At 33.0% G+C, this 20,716-nt stretch overlaps 1 pseudogene; it reads left to right on the plus strand.

Moving 5' to 3' along the window:
- Window positions 1–8,096: 8,096 nt before the first annotated feature.
- LOC141570330 (U4 spliceosomal RNA) lies at window positions 8,097–8,174 on the plus strand (annotated as a pseudogene).
- Window positions 8,175–20,716: the final 12,542 nt, after the last annotated feature.

Raw genomic sequence — 20,716 nt, forward strand, 5'->3', positions numbered from 1 at the left:
GCCAAGTGTTTGTCATTTTTCTTAATCTTTTCAAAGATACAGGTCTTTTTCACATTAATTTTTTCTATGGTCTTTTTGTTCTTGATTTCATTTAGTTCTGCTCTGAGTTTTATTTATTTCCCTTCTTCTGCTGACCTTGGTTTTCATTTGTTGTTCTTTTTCTAGTTCTTTAAGGTGTAACATGAGGTTATTTATTTGGGGTTTTTCTTCTTTCTGAGATAGGCCTGTAATGATATATATTTTTCCTCTTAAAACTGCTTTCGCTGCATCCCCAAAATCTTGGTAGGATGTATTTTCATTGTCATTTGTTTCTATGTATCTTTTGATCGCTCCTCTAATTTCTTCTTTGACCCGGTCGTTCTTTAAAAGTCTGTTGTTTATTCTCCATGTATTTGTGTTTTCTCCTGCTTTCTTTTTGCATTTGATATCCAATTTCAAAGTCTTGTGATCAGAGATTATGCTTGGTATGATTTCAATCGTCTTATATTTGCTGAGGCTGATTTTATGTCCCAATATATGGTCTACCCTTGAGAATGTTTCATGTACACTAGAAAAAAAAAAATGTATAGCCTGATGTTTTAGGATGAAGTGCTCTATATATGTCAATTATGTCCATTTCATCTAATGTGTCACTTAGGTTATTTCGTTATTTATTTTCTGTTTGGATGATCTATCCATAGCTGTCAATGATGTATTTAAGTCCCCTAGTTTAATTGTGTTTTGGTCAGTTTCTCCCTTTAGTTCTGTTGGTCGTGGCTTGGCATATTTTGGTGCTCCCTGATTGGGGGCATAAATATTGATGACTGTTATGTTTTCTTGTTGTATAGTCCCCTTTACCATTATGAAATGTCCATCATTGTCTCTTGTTACACTTTTCACACTGAAGTCTGTTTCATCTGATACCAGTGTGGCTACACCTTATTTTCTCTGGATACAATTTGCTTGGAGTGTCAATTTCCACCCTTTCACTTTGAGTCTATGCTTGTCCTTGTAGCTGAGATGTGTCTCTTGGAGACAGCATATGGTTGGGTTTAGTTTTTTTATCCAATTTGCTACTCTGTCCCTTTTTATTGGTGAGTTCAGTCCATTTACATTTAGGGTGATTATTGATATGTGAGGATTTCCTGTCATTCTATCTTTAGTTTTCTGGTAAAGCTGTGTCTACAGTTTTTCTTTGCCTTTTTGTTGTTGTGTGTTATTTCTGTGTGGTGATATTCTATGTTGTTTCCCTCTGTTTCTTCTTTTATTACAGTATATATTTCAGTTCTGGATTTTGTTTGTTTGTTTGTTTTTGAGTGGTTACCCTTAAGTTTATATAAAACAAAGTTTGATATGTAGAGTATTCCATTTTCTTGAGCACGCTTACTTTCTCCATTCCCATATTCTGGTTCAGGCCTTTACTCTGCCCCTTTTTATGTTTTGGTTGCCACAAATTGTCCCTTTTGATGGTGATCAAATAGCCTCCTTTAGTATTTCTTGTAGTGCAGGTTGTGTATTAGAAAATTCCCTCAGCTTCTGTATGTCTGGAAAAGTCTTCATTCCTCCTTCATATCTAAAGGATATCTTTGCTGGATATATTATTCTTGGCTCATAATTTCTGTCTTTCGATAGTTTGAATATTTGGTTCCACTCGCTCCTGGCTTGTAGAGTTTGTGCTGAAAGATCTGATGATATTCTAATGGGCTTTCCTTTGTAGGTTACCATCTTCTTTTCCCTGGCTGCCTTGAGGATTCTTTCTGTGTCGTTGATTTTAGACAGCTTCAATACAATGTGCCTTGGAGAAGGCCTGTTGGGATTGAGGTAATTAGGTGTTCTATTTGCTTCTTGGATTCGAGGATCCAGTTCTGTCCACAACATTGGGAAGTTCTCATCAACAATTTCTTTGAATATATTCTCTGTTCCCTTCTCTCTTTCTTCTCCTACTGGTATGCCCATTATTCTTATATTGGTCTTTCTGATGGAGTCAGAAAGTTCTTGTAGAGTTCTTTCATTTCTTTTAAGTCTCAAGTCTCTTTCTTCTTCCATCCGTGTCATTTCCAGGTTTCTATCTTCGATGTCATTGATTCTTTCCTCCATCTGGTCAACTCTACTACCTAAGCTGGCTATTTCATTCTCAATTTCTTCTATTGAGTTCTTAATCTCCAGAAATTCTATTTGGTTCTTTTTTTAAAATTTCAATCTCTTTCGTAAAATGCTCATGTTGTTCTTTGATTGTGTGTCTGAGTTCATTAAACTGCCTTTCTGTGTTTACTTGCATCTCATTGAGTTTTTTCATAACTTCAATCTTGAATTCTCTGTCATTTCAGTCACATATTTCCATATCTTTAAGTTCCTTTTCTGGAGACTTTTCACTTTCTTTCCAAGCTGTCTTGTTGCCTTGGTTATTCATGGCAATTAATGATTTATTCATGGCAGTTAATTATTTCTCTTCCTAGACATCTACAGGAGTGGCTTCTGCAACAGGTTGATAGAAAGCGGTCTTTCTTTTGTTTTCCAGTACTTGTTGGTAGAATGTTTTATTTTCTCTCCCACACTGTAGTGCTATGTTTTCTCAGCATTATTCCAGCTTCTCACACAATGGGGGGATTCCCTGGGAGATGGGCTTCCCCTCTGTTAATATTTCACCTGGGTCACAGGGCACTGTGTCCATGTGCATATGTGGAGAGCTTTTGAAGTTCCAAAGCTCTTCCTGCACCAGATTTAGAGCCCGTATGTTTCAGTAGTTCCGTTTACTCCTGCAAGGATCTGCCCAGATAGGTGGGGCCTGGGGCAGGGTGAGTTGTGAGAGGTGGCCCAGAGCAATGGCGGTGACCACCACCACAGCCGGTCCTGCTTCCACAGCTCCCTCCCCTTTGCCTGAACTAGTTGGGCTGCGAATCTGTGTCTGCAGTCTACAGTTCTCATAACAGCAAATACTCTGTTCTTTTGATCTGACACTGCTACTGTTCCACTTCTAGCACTGGGCAGGTCATGGAGGGGCGAGCTCTGGGAGGGTAGGGAGGGGGCGGCTAGTCTCAGTGCCTAAGTCTTCCGTTCTCTGCTTGGCAGTGAGGGCTTAAACCACCATTTTCAGCCTTCTTCCCTCAGTCTTTGCTCCGAGGTCTCTGCCCTGAGCGTTGGGTTCAGCCGTGTTATATGCTGTCCCCTCAGCCCTGTGGGCCATAAGCAGAGCCCTAGCAGTCCGAGTTCTTCCCTCTCCCGCAGCTGCGGTAGTTCCGGGATCCAGCGAGCTCGGAGCACTTGGCTAGGTCTGTGTCCTGAGCCTACGCGGCTCCGTCTCCGCGCACTTCTCCCTTCCCTCCTCCCTCGCTCGCACCTTTAGTTGAATTCAGTAGTGGGCCTCTTCATCTTGCCTGTCTGCTGTGCAGGGAGTCATTTGTGGAGTTATAGTTGTTCAATTAGTTGTAAATTCCAGGGAAGATTTCCAGAGGCTCAAATCACACCACCATTTTGATGACGTCCAAAATTTTAATACTCAAAAACTCAACATGTAATACTTTCTTGTCATACTTTCTTGACGTCTTTATAAACGTCAATTGCTGTATAAAATATTAAACACTATTAATGAACGTTTTGTTCATTGTGACCTGAAAGTCCACTGTCTATTTTGCACTTTGCATCATTTCTCTGTGTGTTATTTTATAACATCATACCTTGGTTGTTTGTAAAATATTTGTTCACTGCATTATGGAAATCTTCTAAATGTTGATACAGTTCATTGCATAAATCAAATATCAAAATATCACCTTCCTTAACATTATCTCTGATCTTATCAGAAAATTATTTGCCTATTGGGGACTTTTAAGTTCATGAGAATGGATAAACATTATCCGAAATTCAAATTCAATTTTTTGCTTAAATTCTTGGCACCATACTTGTCCCTTGTTTTTCTCTATATGGCAGTATCACTGGGTTCATTTTCAAGAAGAGATCTGCCAGACATCCAAGTCTGAATACTCATAGTTTGTGTGTCAGATATACTTTCCAATAACAGTGGTGTCTGTTTTTGGCTTAAATAAACACACTAGTACACAAATGTTCATACAGGTTTACTGTGAGACTACCATTGTACTTCATGATATAGCAGAAATACTTTATGTGTACTTATATCATTGCACAGAAAATGTGAAAGTTGTGTACTCAAGGGTTGATATTTTTGAAAATCAAAATATTTACTGCTTTCTCAATATTTTTAATTGAGCTTTAACTTTTTTTTCATTGTAAGCACATGGTATTGAAGAATGCATGATTACTGTTACAGTTTTGAGTCACTGCTTTAATTCGTGCTAATATCTCACCAGTTTTACTCATTTCTTCTTTTTTCACTATCATTGTAATTTCAACACATTGAAGTGACAAATGATGTCTTAGATTTATTATGAGATAATTTTGATCTTATCTACCTTTTGAAAGCATCTCAGGAATTCCTAGGAGTCCTGAACCACTCTTTGATGGAGTAGAGTAGGAAAACAGAAAAATAGACAGCTAAATCATCTTTTTATTCTGAAAACCAGTATTGAAGGCTTTGAGGGTAATTGGGGTATGTAAGGGGAAAAGACATGTGGTTTGGATTTTCTGTTTGTCTATGCAATAAGAGAACCAGTTCTATATATTCCTGGAATTTGAAATTTCAACAGGAAAAAAACTGCTTCCTGAGCAGACTGAATTCTTTCTGAAATATTTTCTTCATCATCTTCCACAGTAGGAATCATTCTAACAGTAAATAGAGACTCAGCTAACCTGTATCCAAAAAAAGGTAAATTGCTGTTTTTCCTCCTCGGAGCTCTCTGGAGTTATTATTTCTGACTGCTGTATCTTGTAAATCTAAATGCAAATATCTCAACAAGCATTTATCTGAGAGACATTAAGGTACTAAATGAGCAATGAGTGAAATTACATTGTTTATGTACTTCAATGTTGTTTTACTGTAAGAACAGTATTCATACATGCCAGTATGCTCAGGAAGTCTGGTTTATGACAGATTATGGCATATCCATTAAGATCATTCCCTTGCATTCTCAAAGGTGTCCCAAAGTGCATGGTCACCTTACCTATAAGAGACCCTCTCTGAATATTTCACATATGCCCACGGATTTTGCCATCATGTGGGAAGTTAATTTCAGTAGAATTTATGATAGACCAATACAATAATTACAAATAATATCAGAAATATAGTTTCTGAGATAAATGGCACATAAACCAGATGCATTTCTTTTAATATTGAGTAGTTGTCTAAATAAATTAAACCTGGCATCATTGTTGATAGTAAGAACCTGCACAATCAATCTGGAAAATTTTAGAGACAAGGGAGTGATTCAGTGGGCATATATATTGAATTAGCAGAACAGAGCAGAACATATATTGTTCAGCTATTGCTGTAATAATGTTGTGAAACAAACCATCCCAATATTTAGTGGTTCACAATAAGTACTTATTTCTCTTGCACAGACTGTGAGTCAGCAGGTTACTTCTGCTCTAATCTGCAGATTAACTCAGCTTGTTTACAGGGTAAAGATTGGATCAGACATTTCCACCTGTTTCTCATTTTTCTTTAACTTGTGGTGACTTGGGGCATATTCTTCTCAAGACTTATGGCAGGAGTCCAAGAACCAAGTCAAATCAAACAAATGCAGTTTAATCTTACAGTGTAATACACCCACTAAGCTTCACTGGCCAAGCAAGTCACATGAGCAAGCCTTACGTTCTTGGGCAGGGAAATATATGTTGTCCATAGTGGGGTGGTACTGCAAAATTACATGACAAAGGCTATGCATACATCCTCAGTGCAGCAGAGTGAAGAATCTAGAATTCTCCCATTTACCCCAAAATAAATTAGGAGAATTAGGGAGTACAGTTACTTGTTTTGTCCCACAAGAATTGAGGTTTGCAAGTTCCAAAAGGACATGGCACCAAGGGCTGAGGAAAAGCATCCATAGCCCTCTGTTATGGGTTGAATTGTGTCCCCCAAAATATATGTTGAAGTCCTAATCCCTGACCTGGAAATGTGATTTTATTTGGAAATAGCATCTTTATAAGTGTAATCAAGTTAAGATGAAGTCATTAGGGTGAGACCTAATCCAATGTGGTAAACGTACTTATGTAAAGTAGAAAATGTCATGTGGAGGCAGAGATACACAAGGGGGAATGCCATGTGATGACAGAGGCAGAGATTGAAATGCTGCAGAGGCAAGCCAAGGAATGCTGAGGATTTTTGCCAATTACCAGAAGCTAGGAAGAAGTAAGGGAGGATTTTCCCTGCAGGTTTCAGAGGGAGCATGACCTCGTCAATATCTTGATTTTGGACATCAAAACTCCAGAAATGTGAGACAATAAATTTCCGTTGTTTTAAGCCATTATCTTTGTGCTAGTTTGTTACAGTATTCCTAGGAAAATAATATACCCTGTAAAAACCAGCTACCCTGAAATAGTCTGATGAAGCGATAAATATATTGTACAGGCCTGGAGACAATGGACCTATGGTGCTGCTCAGATAAAATAAAGAAACAATTCTGGACCTTGAAGAACTTCCAGTAAGTCCCAGATAAGCAGCAATGGGTTAAGAAGCCTGGCATGGAAAAAGGCTCCTTGAACTGAAAAGGTCTCCTCGGCCCTGACTGTAACATGGTATTACTGGTACCTGAAGTGACTAAAATTTGTGGCAGATTAGCAAAAGTGATGAATAGACTTCACATCTGTGACGTAGCAACCTTACACTAAATTCCAGTGCATCTGGTGACAATAATTATTAAAAGTGCTACAAGATGCATTAATGAAAATTTCCCAAGTCCTGTCTTCCCTTCTTCCTCTCAGTAATTGCAAGTTTGAGAAAGGGATTATGGATAACTGGCATTTCTTCATGCACAAATTTTTAGAGAGAATTTTTTTTTGACAGGTTTTATCTTTTCTGTCCTCCTTTGTTTGTATTTATCTGATAATGGGTACAGGGATGACTTTTACATTTATATTGTTTCTACTGATTTGCACGGAGACTCATTAGTAACCTCATCTTTAACTCTTAGGTTTAGAGTTTTTCCTATACATTCATGCTACTTTTCTGAATGGCAGGTGAATGATAGTACCACTTACAAAATTTCTTCCTCAGATAATGTTATTCAGAAAACTATTTCCTCAGGAGACCTTTCAGAAATGATATTCTAATCATAGCAGGAAATATTGAGAAAAATATATCGATAAGGATAACACAATGCTCTTAGGCTGCCATGTTGGTTCAGGATTGAAAGACTTAATCTGCAATCAAGAGGCAGTGGCTTTTCAGATTTAATGTTCACATTTAAATGAATATACTACTAAATAATAGTAACTTAGATTATATTACTTTTCAAATTCTTTTCTTATTCCTATTGTCAGTATAGTTTAATAGTGTTCATAACTGAAATGTTTAAAATTTAAAGAAAAGGAGAATGCAAACAACATCTGTTTTTTTGTTTTTTTTTTTAAAAACCAGAAAACCAGATGTCAGTTACAAATGAATTACAGGAAGTTTCTTTTGCAGAGACATTATCCCCTTAAATTCAACCCACTTCATCTTTTAATTTTGGGGAAAAATTGACCAATGATTGACAAAAGACATCCCCTGCATTATCTTATTTGATGCTTACAAAAATCCTGAGGAAAGTGAAAATAATAATATCCCTAATTTTAGAGGATAAATTAAGGTGAAAAATGTCTAGGACACTGCCAGGATCACATAGGCAGCTGGTGACAGGAATAAGATTAGAATTCCTGTTTTATTCATTCACTTTTCAGCCATTTATTCAATGGAAGCATTTAATAAGGAGGACTACTACTATGTTCCTATCCTGTTTGTAATGACTTCTATTTTGATTGAGATGGATATTTTGTTTAGGGGTGTGGATTGTTATAAATGAAACTTGTCAAATGCAAAGAGTGGTTTTCATTGAAAATATGTCAAATTAGAAAATAAGAGTGAGAATGCAAGAGAGTTTAAGGATAAGAGAGAGGGGGAGGGGTCAGGAGAGAGAGGGAGGGAGGGTGGGGTAGAGAGAGAGAGAGAGAGAGAGAGAGAGAGAGAGAGAGAGAGAGAGAGAGAGAGAGAGAGTCCAAAGAAGATACAGGAGTTTGCGCAGTGGCAGTATAGTAGCCAATGAGGTTTATCTGATGCGCGATTATTGCTAATTGAAGATAAGATATATGAGATGATTTCTTAAGTACTATTGGGGAAAAGTGAAACTCTCCTGCATCAAGAACCAATAATCATTACCCCTTCATTACTACCCAATTGAAAGGATATAAATCCTGAGCAATCCTCTTCCAAATGGAACAGCAGCACACACCCCTTCATCGCAGAACCCTGTATAGAGTTATCTTTTGTTGTCAACTCCTTTACCTTTGAATTACTAAAACTACTATGCCAAGAATCATTATATACTGGGGATGCCAAAAAAATTGTATACACATTTTAAGAGATGTTAGCTTAAACTGTGTATACATTTTTTTGGCACCCTCTGTGTGTGTGTATATACATACACACACACACACACACACACACACACATATATACATTATATATATATCTTCATATATATGTATCTTTATATATATATATATGATCTTTATATATATATATATATATATATATATATATATATATATATATATATATGATGCCTTGTTCTTTATTCTTTAATTTCTGCCTCTCCTCTCTGTCTTTGTCTGTATGTCTGTCTGTCTCTCTTAGTTTGTGTGGATGTTTGCTGAACAGTTACTAAGAAAAAAGAAAAAAACACCTTGTACGAAGCCTGTTTGACACATCTCTTACCTTCTGTTTTTTCTGCATCCTTATTTGTGGATATTTTATATTGATCTATCTTCCAGTTCACTTCCGCTTTTTTGGTTATGTCTAATCAAATGTGAAAATATCCCATTCAGCTATTAATTTAGCTAAAATATATTTTATTTTTCAGTTGCTTATGGTTTACAATTTCGAATTCTCTGTTGAAATTCTCAATGTATTTTAACTCTATGAACATATTCAGTATAGTTATTTTTAGAACTTTTTAAAAATAAATGTATTATCTCAGTCATTGTGGGACTGTTTTTAATGTCTTTTTTAAAAAAAATAATTTTCTTGTCCAATTACTTTTAATTAAAAGCCAGTCATTTTATATAAAAGTCAGAGCTTTCTACTGAAGAGTTACATTTGCTTCTCAGAAGTAACCAGGGGAAACAGACACACTACTTTCTAATTTCAATGATTGGCATCATTTGAAGCTTGCCTCTTGTCTCTATTAATAGATTAGTCTCTAGAAGGGACTACATCTATTTTTTCCCATTCTTTTGGATCCAAACCCAGTGAGGATGTGTGGGTGGTAAGGTATCAGAAGTCCTTACATATTGACAAACCCTGGACACAAATTTACTGCCCACCTTATTACACTATATAAATAGATGCTCTTTTTTCCTTTTCTAATCAAGACTTTTATAATATAATTTAAAAATGCATCACAAATAATGAAACGAGGGAAATTAAAATATCGTTCCTCTAAATTTGGTTAAGATAACTGGTTAGATTATTTTAATACATTATTCAGTTATAGTCAATACATACAATATTATATTAGTTTCAAGTGTATAACTTAATAATTAAACATTTATATATTTTTAGGAGTGAGGTACTCATAAGTCTAGTACCCATCTGAAACCATAAATTAGACATTTATATATTTTTAGGAGTGAGGTACTCATAAGTCTAGTACCCATCTGAAACCATACATAGATTTTACAGTATCATTGACTATATTCGCTGTGCTACACTTTAAATCCCCGTGACTATTTTTTTTTAATTAAAATTGATTGGGGTGACAATAGTTAATAAAACTGCAAAGGTTTCAAGTATACAGTTCTGTAATATATCATCTATATATCACATTGTGTGTTTACTATCCAGAGTCAGTTCTCCTTCCATCACCATATATTTGACCTCTTTTACCCTCATCTATCACCCCTCTCCCCCCTTACCCTCTGGTAACCACTAAACTATTGTTTGTTTCTATGAGTTTTTGTTTCTTTATTTGTTTGCTCAAACTCTTGAAGTTACGCTTTCTATAATTCACATATCCCCTAGTGGATAAATAGTAAAAAATGCTAAGTTCCTCTCTGCATTTGTTTATTCTTCTGAATCATGATCCTATATATTTTTTATTTTTTATAAAACCTCCCTGAAGCTTTCAAGAAGACAAATTTTCTTTTGTTCGTATTTTCTAGTTGTCTCAGTAGGAGGGTTGGTACAAATTACCCTGTCTGCCTTAGTAACGTAAAACTCTTTCTTATTGTTTCAAATCTCCCTTTATCAATGATTCATTGAAAACTCAAATACAAGGTTTTATGAGTGCAACTTATACTAAATAAGACTACTGTATTGATATTAATATTCTTCTGAAGTACGTACTTTTAGAAAGTAATGCATTGTTGCTTTGAATATAGAAAGAGTGCAATTTGGTGACAGCTCTGTGTATTTGTGTAGAGTTTTGGGTAGAGGTAATGAATATGTGTTCTGTGACAGTGGACAATTAATATGTACCATCAGTTGACTGCATTGTTTTTTATTTGAAGAATAACCTCCACTCATTGTGCTTTGTGAACTTAAACATTTTATCTCACTTAACACTTATATGAAAGAATACTCAAACATATTATGTAGAAATAGTTACTTTATTGTTATTCCACAGTACAGTACTTTGTTTTTAACAGTTTATTTTCAAATTTATTTTTAAGCATTTGTCTCATTCTGTTTAAATTAAATAAAAATTTGTCTTAAGATAATGAAATATGTCTTATCCATCTTTATGTCCACATTGCTTAGCAGAACCTTATTTGAAGTTTGTTAAATTAATAAATGAATAATGAGTGGATACATAAGAAGACTAAGATGGTGTGTTAATTGCTGTAATCTCATGAGTAGACTTCCAAAATCAAAATAATACATACATTTCTCCTCTGAATGTCTGTTTTATTATTTATCAAAACTTGCTTCCATCTATTTCTGGTTACACGTACAAATGATAAACATTTCTGTTCAACAATTTTTTGAGAAAGGCTTTGTTCCCAAACATATATCATGGAAATATTAGAAGCATTTTTTTTCTGTTCTCTGTTAGAATAATGCTCTTGTTTTGATTAGAAATCTTAATATAAAGAAAAATCTCACACAGGAAAAATGGAAGTCTAGGAATAACATACACATACTTTATCCAGTATATATTTTTGTGTATTTGTTAAAAGCATAGGTTTTGAAATCAGACAAATATGGGTTCATATTTTAGTGTTGTAAATTCCTTTGAAGCAGTTATCTAACTAAGTAGATCTACCTTTTCTTATCTGCGAAAAGGGATTAATAATAGTGCCTAACACATATGGTTGTTGTCAGGATGACAGTTCATATACATTCTTAGTAGAGCTCCTGGCATAATGTAAGCAATATATGTATATATATGTGTGTGTGTGTGTGTGTGTGTGTATATATATATATATATATATTTAAGCAAGCTAAATTTTTAATATACATTAAATATATTATACATAATATTATATATAAAGCAAGCTAAAATTTTAATATGTATGTTAAATATATTATATATAATATATAAGGTAAGCAATATATATTATTAAGCAAACATATATATATGTATATATATATATATATATATATATATATATATATATATATATATATAATTTAGCTTGCTTAATTTTCAAGTCTATTTCTTAATATGTTCCCATTCTGGGTTTGAAAATCTACTGAAATACTCATATGTGAGAGGTACAGTTGATTTAAGGCAACATTACTGTTCTGTCTTTGTTCTTGTGCTCTCAATTTACACTAATACTAGCCAAGATCATAAACGTTATCATGATATTCATCAATCGGCTATTGATATTTTATTGTGGTTAGAAAGTATTTGTATTAAATTATGTCAGCTGCTCATTGACCCTAAATTATCAAAGTTCTTCACTCTGGAGTTTAAAAAGTACTATGAGATCAGAATGAGTGGAAATTTGTCTTGTAAAGTGTCATATTTCCATCCAAGTGTAATAAAATTAAATAGTAATTCATTCCTTCTCTTATGTATTTTTTAGCAATTTTTTTAGAGATTATTATTCAAGTTATATGAGAAACATCAATTTGGCAAATATGGAGACACCACCCTTGTACTTAAGGAACCACATTTCCATTTAACATAGTATAAACACATTGATATGTTTTTAGAGAAAACATTTATCCAGTTTCTATTGCTATAGTAAATATAAAAATATCTTTCTGTATTACAAAAGGTGGTTTCTCTATTCTAAACCAGTGGGTATTTGAAAATCACTTGATATTCTTTAAATAGTGCCAGTAGTGCAGTTTGATATCACCTATCTAAAGAAGAAAGGTATTGCATTTGGAAGGTGTATGCAATCTTAAATGGAGGGTTATGAGACCTGACAATTAAGTTCGTGAACCCATCTTAGAAAAAGTGTTACATATGTCATTGCTGAATGTCACTATGGTCACCTTTGAAGTACTCCCCTTGGGAAGCTATGTACCTAGTCCACCCTTCAAAGTAATTTTGGAGCTCTTTTTCTAGAATGGCCATCAGAGCTATTGTATTACCCTTGATATCCAAAATGTCATCACAATATCTTCCTTTCAATATTTCCTTTATCTTTGGATAAAGAAAGAAGGCATTGGGGGCCAGATCGGGTGAGTAGGAAGGCCGTTCCAATCCAGTTATTTGTTTGCTGGCTAAAAATTCCTTCAGAGACCCTGCCATGTGAGCTGGTACATTGTCGTGATGCAAGAGAAATTAATTTTTGGAGAAAAGTTCAGGTCGTCTAACTTCTTCACACAGACTTTTGAGAACTTCCAAACAGTAAACTTGGTTAACTGTTTGTCCAGTTGATACACATTCTTAATGAATGATCCCTCTGATGTCACAAAAGGTTAGCAACAGTGTAGTAACAAGTTTGCAAACCTAACTGTCAGAACTTCCTATAATAGAACCTACCTACTGTGTCAATTTATTAAGTCAATTGTTGATACATTTTATAGGTGATGGCTCATTCAGTCAGGGCCATCTAAGAAGCACAACTTTTCAAAATTACACATTTGATACGTAGAAAAAGTTAAGGTAGAGAACTGACAACATCTGTTCTAAAAATTCCTGGCTAAAATCTTATCTTTCATGCTTTGTAGTGTGTGACTCCAGAAATTCATTTATGCATGTGGGCACTTGAATATGCTTAAACATGTTTCCAACTTTAGGGAAAAAAAAAAAAAAAAATTGTCCCTGCCAGACGGTATTCTTTTAGAGAAAGGGTGGTTTCACTTTGGGGAAAAAATATTTTATGTTTTTCAAGTTTCATAACAAATGTTTGTCTTAACTTGGTATGCAATTAATTATATTGCTCTTTTTTTTTTCAATTGGGTGCTTGTAATATGCACATTATAGAAGCTTACCAGATAGTATAATCCAAAATGTTATTGATCTTCTCTCAAAACCTGACTAACATTATAACTGAGGTTCATGGAGAGATATGCATACTTTGGTTGTTAGATAGTGTTTGTAAAAAAAAAAACAAGATTAAAATTTTATGATCAGAAATATGGAATTCAAACAGATGAAATTATGTATAGAAAGAAAGAGGAAAGCCATAAAGATATGTCTAATGTGTCTAAATGTAGACATTTAAATGATTAATACTCTTATTAAATATTTTTATGTCACTAGACAGCAAAAATAAGTCGCAAATAAACAAAATGCAAACTTATGACAAGGAGAGTCAATATTGATAACAGAACAAGAATTCCTTCCAATTGGTAAGAAATAAATTAAACTAAGAGGAAAGCACATAATTGATAAAGGTATATTTCAAAATGAGTGAAATCATTTTAGCATTAAAATATACAAAAATTTATTCAATCTCACTACACGTCAAGAAAATGGAAATTAAAACATAATGTAATGTAGTTTGAACCAATAGTGTTAGAGGGAAATAACACAGTAACATTTATCACTGATGATGCTGCAGGCAGAGGTATGTACTTTCAGGTACTTCCAATGGGAATGTAAATTGCTATAACCTTTCTCGAAAGCAGTTTGCCAAGGTTAAGGTTCTAACTCCCGTGACAAGATTTTGTCACTCTTTCCCCTCCAATGGCAAAAGTAGGTGGGTTAAAAATCTTTATACAGATGTTTATTTGTGTTATAAACTCCAGAATTTTTAGTAGTATTTCCCAACTTCAATTGTCTCCACTATAAATAATTTTTTAAAAACTTTATATATGCACACATTTTCACCCAGAAATTCTACTTGGTGGATGTTAATTTCTAAAAACAAACAAAGTATGTATGTTTATAAATTCACACTCTCGCACACATATGTAAATTGTTAATGGAAGCAAAAATCAAAATGTCTATGTTATATCTATCTACTGAGAAATTATATATATGCATGTATATACGTGTTTGTGTGTATATTCATAAATAGTATAACACTTGTAGAGATGTCAAGGATAATTTAAAAATATTAAATCTCTCTGTAAGTAATTTATTTAAATATATCTTGATTATGCTCACATCTATATACATATGTATGTATATGATAGAGATTACATAAATAAATTAACCTATTATGTGTATATTACTGGATGTCCTTTTTAGTTGACTGATGGATACACCTCTTTGTTTATTACATGTTATTTTTTAATTACATGTATGTATAACTTTTATGCTATAAGAAAAAATATAGTGTAATTTGAAAGATGTCAACAATTTAAAAACAAATCTCTATTCATTAATCTATATGTTACCCTCATATACACACACGTATACACATATTGATAAAACACATGGATGCATGTGTATCTATAAAAGTTCATGATAATTCTGATTACTAAAAAGTACTTTATGTATTTTTTGCATATTAATTTAATCAAGGGATCTGTCTCTATTCTAATCAAATAAGTTAACAAGATGATGTACATATATATTTTTACATATACACATAACCAATGTGTATGGTATATGAGTTGCATCCATTAGATACACACACACGCATAAATATGTATATATATATATATATATATATATATATATATATATATACACATATATATATATATAAAATAAAAATATATAAGCAAACTACTTATATATTGGTAGACATTGGTGATAGTGACTTCTGGGAAGGGACTGAAAGTGTTTCAGGGAAAAATTGTCATATTTTTCTGTATGTCATAATTAGTACTTGTAACAACAAGAATGTATTGTATCATTTGAGAATTGATTAACAAAAAAAGAGAAAAATGGAAATTAAATAATTTAAATTTTTAACAGGTGTTTCATTAAGAGAGTTTGAGTTTAGATTTATCTCAGGCCATAAGTTCAAGTCCCAGAGCTCAAAGAAAGGCACTGCAATCATCCCAGGACTTTCTAGTTATGTCTGGAGACATATGAAAGATGCTGAACATGAACTCATTTATATAATTGCTTTGACCAGTACACATTTTTTCAGCTTGAAATGAATCAAGCATGAATAAAATTACAATCTCAAAGCTGATGCAACTTAAGTAGAGGAGGATGAGAGATCAGAAAAGTCCAGCCAGAAACTCTGGTGAACTGTATTCCACATTAACAAAACACAGCTAAATCAGGAACTCAAGGCAGCAATTCATCATAAGACAAATCAGTTAATAATAACGATAGTTACCAATATTTACTCAGTGCTTACTAGGGCTGGGGACTGCATTAAAAACTTTTCAGTAATTAAACCATTTATTTAGTGCTTAGATTATCTTCTGATGTAAGTACTATTTCTAATCTAATTTTGAATATGAGTGTATTGAGGGAAAAAATTTAGATGATTGCTCTAAGTTTACACAACAAGTAGGTATGGCTGAAATTCAAAGTCAGTGTGATGACTGGTCTTATGTCACACTCACAACAGCCATGTTTTAAAGTTCGATTCAGAGTATTTAGATATATATTTCATTTTATTCATATTTTCCATATTGTGAATTGTGTACTTTGAGTTTTTCTTTGAAATTATACTTCATTTTTTTCCTCTAAAATGTATTCTGGAAATTATAATTAAAGTATACATTGATGTTTAAAATCAGCAAAATATTATAGAAAAAATTGTTTCTATCATTTTTCTCAGGGGGAAAAAAAAAGGAATAGACCTAATACCTAAATATACATAATTAAATGAAAATTTAATTCTCATTAAGTTTGTGTTAACTATCTACTTCACATTTATTTTTCTTTTCCTTGCAGAAGGAATGCTATCATTATATTTGTTGTATTTTGGTGTTTTAATACATGTCTTCACTATGTATTATTACTGACACCTACCTTCCAATAAATGGTCTATATTATCCTCAGTATAAATAAATCATAGCCCTTTAAAGAACTTGTTACTGAATACATTATCATCCCAAACAGATTTTGGTATTGTGTTAACATATACAGAGGGTGCAAAAAAAAAAAAATAAATAAATAAAATAAATAAATATATATATATATATATATATATACACACACACACACATATTATATAATACATATATATTTTATATATATATATATATATATATATATATATATATATATATATATATATTTATTTTAAGAAAGGAAAAAAGCTGTATTGAAATTGTAATACTCACTATATACCAATAACAAAAGATGAATACAATTCATGTGTATACAATTTTTTGGCACCCCTGGTATAAGCACCCATTTTCCTTTTCATAATGAAAAGATAGAGCATCTTCATAGCTAATTCAATTGCATCTGGGCAGATTGACTAAAATTAAAAGTCATTCTGGTTCAGTTTTTTTGGGTTAAACCTATTTGATACAAAGTAGAATTTGTGGTATTCTTTTAGCTACAGTTTTGGATTAACTTCTGGCTACTGAAATCTAAATGGATCTAATAATTCATAGTTTTTTTTAAGGTATAGCAAAATATGAAATTGACCACTTTATGGATGTAAGGGCAAAGGTCCAGAGGTCAACATTAAATGATCATAATTAGATTTCAGTCATTCATTCAAAGCATAAAATCGTGATTACAGATTTGTAAACAGTTTTTAAAGAGTTTTATTGTTTGAGACTTGGGTAATTAATTCATATGTATCACTGTTAGTCTTTACACACAACCTTCTATATATTCAAACAGGAAAAGTATATTCGCTGCTGTATTTTAACAATACCTTAAATGTGTATTATATTTTGGCTTAATTTTGACATATTTTTGGTTATACTTTAGTATTGCATTTTTATATTATATTTTTCTAAAAGATACTGTGGTAATAAATATGTTGGTTAAGTAACTTACGACCTAGTAAATAGTAAATATTATTAAATTCACTTGATATAATAAATATTTTTTTTTAGTTTAGTAGGAAATATGTAAAAAAACCTCTTTGCTGTACTTAATATGATATGAACTCTGGTGTTTCGTATTTTGAAGTATAAATTTATTATAAAAAGCCTTACCTTTCAATGATGTTTATTGCCTTATAAAATTAAGTCAAATATAATAACATATTTACCTGGGAAATAAAATAAGATGATAAACACTTTTAGACATTTTCCTCATCTATTGTGGTAGTATTTTGTCTAGCTGTCATTTTACATAAATACTTATACTAATTATATCAATACATAAATTTTGAAAGAACAATTTGAAACAATTATTAATAAGACCTTTTGATCTTTCTGTAGTTATTATTGAAGAGTAGTCTTCACTGATTAAAGAGTAAGCCATTTAATTTTGTTGAGTTCATAGAGGAAGCCACTGACTCTAAATGAACTATTCTTCAATTGTAAAAATAATGTAATCTTAGAAAAACAAAGAATAAAATGTAAATATTTTACGTATGATATATTCTTAAAAAGTGAGCTTTTCAGTTTGTAAATTAATTGACTTGTTTTAGGTAAATTTAAAATATGTATACTTGTTATCTTTTTATATGTTATCGTTTTCATGTAATAATTTATTCTTCAAATTATTTTAGGGATTGAGTAGGTCTTGTATGCTATGGGCATATAGGGTGCATATATATATATATATATATATATATATATATATATATATAAACATTTGTAACTACGTATGGTATCAGGTGGCTAGTAGATTTATCAGGGGGATCATTTCATAAGTTATGTAAATGTCTAACCACTATGCGGTATACCTGAAACAAATTATAATATTGAATATCAACTCTAATTGAAAATAAAATTAAAGAGAACATGTAAGTATAAAAAAATGAGGCATTAACAGGTTGCGTACGGATCACGAGAATCTTCGTTTATTTCTGAGCCATGCGTTAAGGACGGATAACAAGAATTCTCGTTTTTACTGTTGACTCTTTTTACTTTGCACATTTTATTGAATTATTTGTGTTTTGTTAATACCAAAGGAAGCTGTTTTCTGCAGTATCACACCAGGAGGGATTACTAACATCATAGGTGAGTAAATCCTAAAAAATTCCATAGAAAAATAATAAATGACATAGAAGCATTTACGCTTTAAAGAGAAGAGTGCATTTTAAAGTAGTTTCTTTTAAAAACCTGCCGGAACAGAGGGGTATGAGGGATTTAAACCCCGCCGTACGCAACGTGTTAATAGAGTTAGTATTATGTTTTTTTCCTTTTCGAGTACTAGGTTACATGATTCAATTTGTTTTTAGAGAAATTAAACAAAGGCAGTGATGTGGAAGTTAGGGGACAATGAAGAGAACTTGATAACTAGGAGGACAATGAGGAGGCTAAAATGAGCAAATGCAGTTGTTTCAATAAGAAGAAATCAATTTGACCTTACCCATCATGTCACCCTCTAGGTCACTTCACCATAACTTAGACCTTGTTATCACCTCTCCCTCGAGGTCACCTCCCAAGACCCATGCTAGCCACTTCCCAATCCCCCAAGGCCACGAAGGAGTGTGATGTGCCCCAAATAAAGAAGGCGAAAGCCTTAAGTACCATCTGGCCTTCACAAGGGAGATGTCATTCAAGACCATCCCTGAGACCCTCACGTGGATCAAGGATGCAATTTCCAAGGACCTCTTCCTGAACCCTGACCTGATGAAGAACAACCCATGGGTGGAGAAGGGCAAGTGTACACATTCCCAGGCTCATGCCTCTTTGTGAAGAGGACAACTGTATAGGTGTGACTTTTATAAAAACTTTCCAGGGTGAAGACAGAGAAGGAGAAAGAGGAGGGAGAGGGAGAAATGGAGGAGGGAGAGGAGGAGGAGGAGGAGGAGGAGGAGGAGGAGGAGAAGGAGAAGAAGAAGAAATCAATTGGAATGTATTTTTGAGCTCTAGAACTTTTTTCCCCTGATAACTGAGATTAAAGAAGATGAGAAAGATAGATGAGAAGTCAGGATTCTAATATGAGAACTATACAGATGGTGATATTAATGACTAAGATTCAAAATATAATGAGAATCAAGAGTAAAAATTGGAAGGTTTATAAAATACTGATGGAAATACATATTCCTGGATTTGTGGCAATAGGACAGAAACTTTAGAACTTCTAATTGTGTTTTCCTACTGCCATTTAATCATTATCTGGGTGAATCTCCTGAATATGTTTTCTGTTTTTTTGGAGTATTTTTTGGCCAAGTTTAAGAGCACCCCATTTCCTTTAAGAGCACCTCCATATCTGTTTGAGAAATTTCCTCTTCCCAATTGGATCTATTTGATGGGCAGTAAATGGCTGCTGTCACTTGAACATGTCTAGATCAAAGCAATGTTTTAGTACTGAAATCTGACACTTGAACAATTGGGGCAAAATTTTAATTTTATTTGGCATCTGTCTTATGGATTTTTTAGCTGCATCCTTAGGATTTACTTCACAGTCACTTGTCAAATGTATGAGTTACCAACATTCTTCCAAACATTTTGTTTAAGTTGTAAAAGCTTGTTTCTTGTGTTGCGACCAAAAAAATTCCAGTTGATAGAGCTTCTTTTCAAACACCAGTGGCATTGAACAGATACTTACGTGGATATCATATTTAATTTACCAAAGGAATTTTAGCACTGGATTGTTAGACTATGGAGCTCCTGAAATATATGTTACTACTGCCCGATTTAGAGATACATAGAATTTAAAATTGCCTTAAAACAATTGTGTATGTTAAACATTATTTTAAGCTATGGGATATTTTAAGCATTCAGAAAGGTACAGAGAATAATATGATAATAATATTTTTACTCTCTGTAGAACGATTACCTAATTATTCCAATTTGAAATTTGGGAGGATAATCCTGCCTTGGTTCTCTTGTTTCTGCACATCTTTGAGCAGTGACATAATTATAATATCTTTCTGCTGGACTGTCTTTTTAAGCATGTTTTTATAGCAAAATATCTTGAAAGACATCATTCTTCATCTCTGTTCAGTGTGTTTGCATTGCTAACGTTTCCATTTGATGCTTTCTTACAGTGTCCATTTCTCCTGTGAAATCACCTATATATTTCATGTTGTTTATGTTTTCCTTTACAGCTTTTAACTGTAGTTATTTAAAATTCCCTCTGAAATAGTTCCAGCATTTGAGACATATACAGATCTGGTTTTATGACTGATTTGTCTCTTAGGAGTATGTTTTTTTCTTGCCCTTCCTAGGTCTCCTATATTTCTGTTGAAAGTAGACATCATTTGCAGGACAGTGAGAAGTGAAATA

The sequence above is a fragment of the Rhinolophus sinicus genome, chromosome 1, assembly GCF_057876585.1.
Source record: "Rhinolophus sinicus isolate RSI-liver-muscle chromosome 1, RSI-T2T, whole genome shotgun sequence".
Lineage (NCBI taxonomy): Eukaryota > Metazoa > Chordata > Mammalia > Chiroptera > Rhinolophidae > Rhinolophus > Rhinolophus sinicus.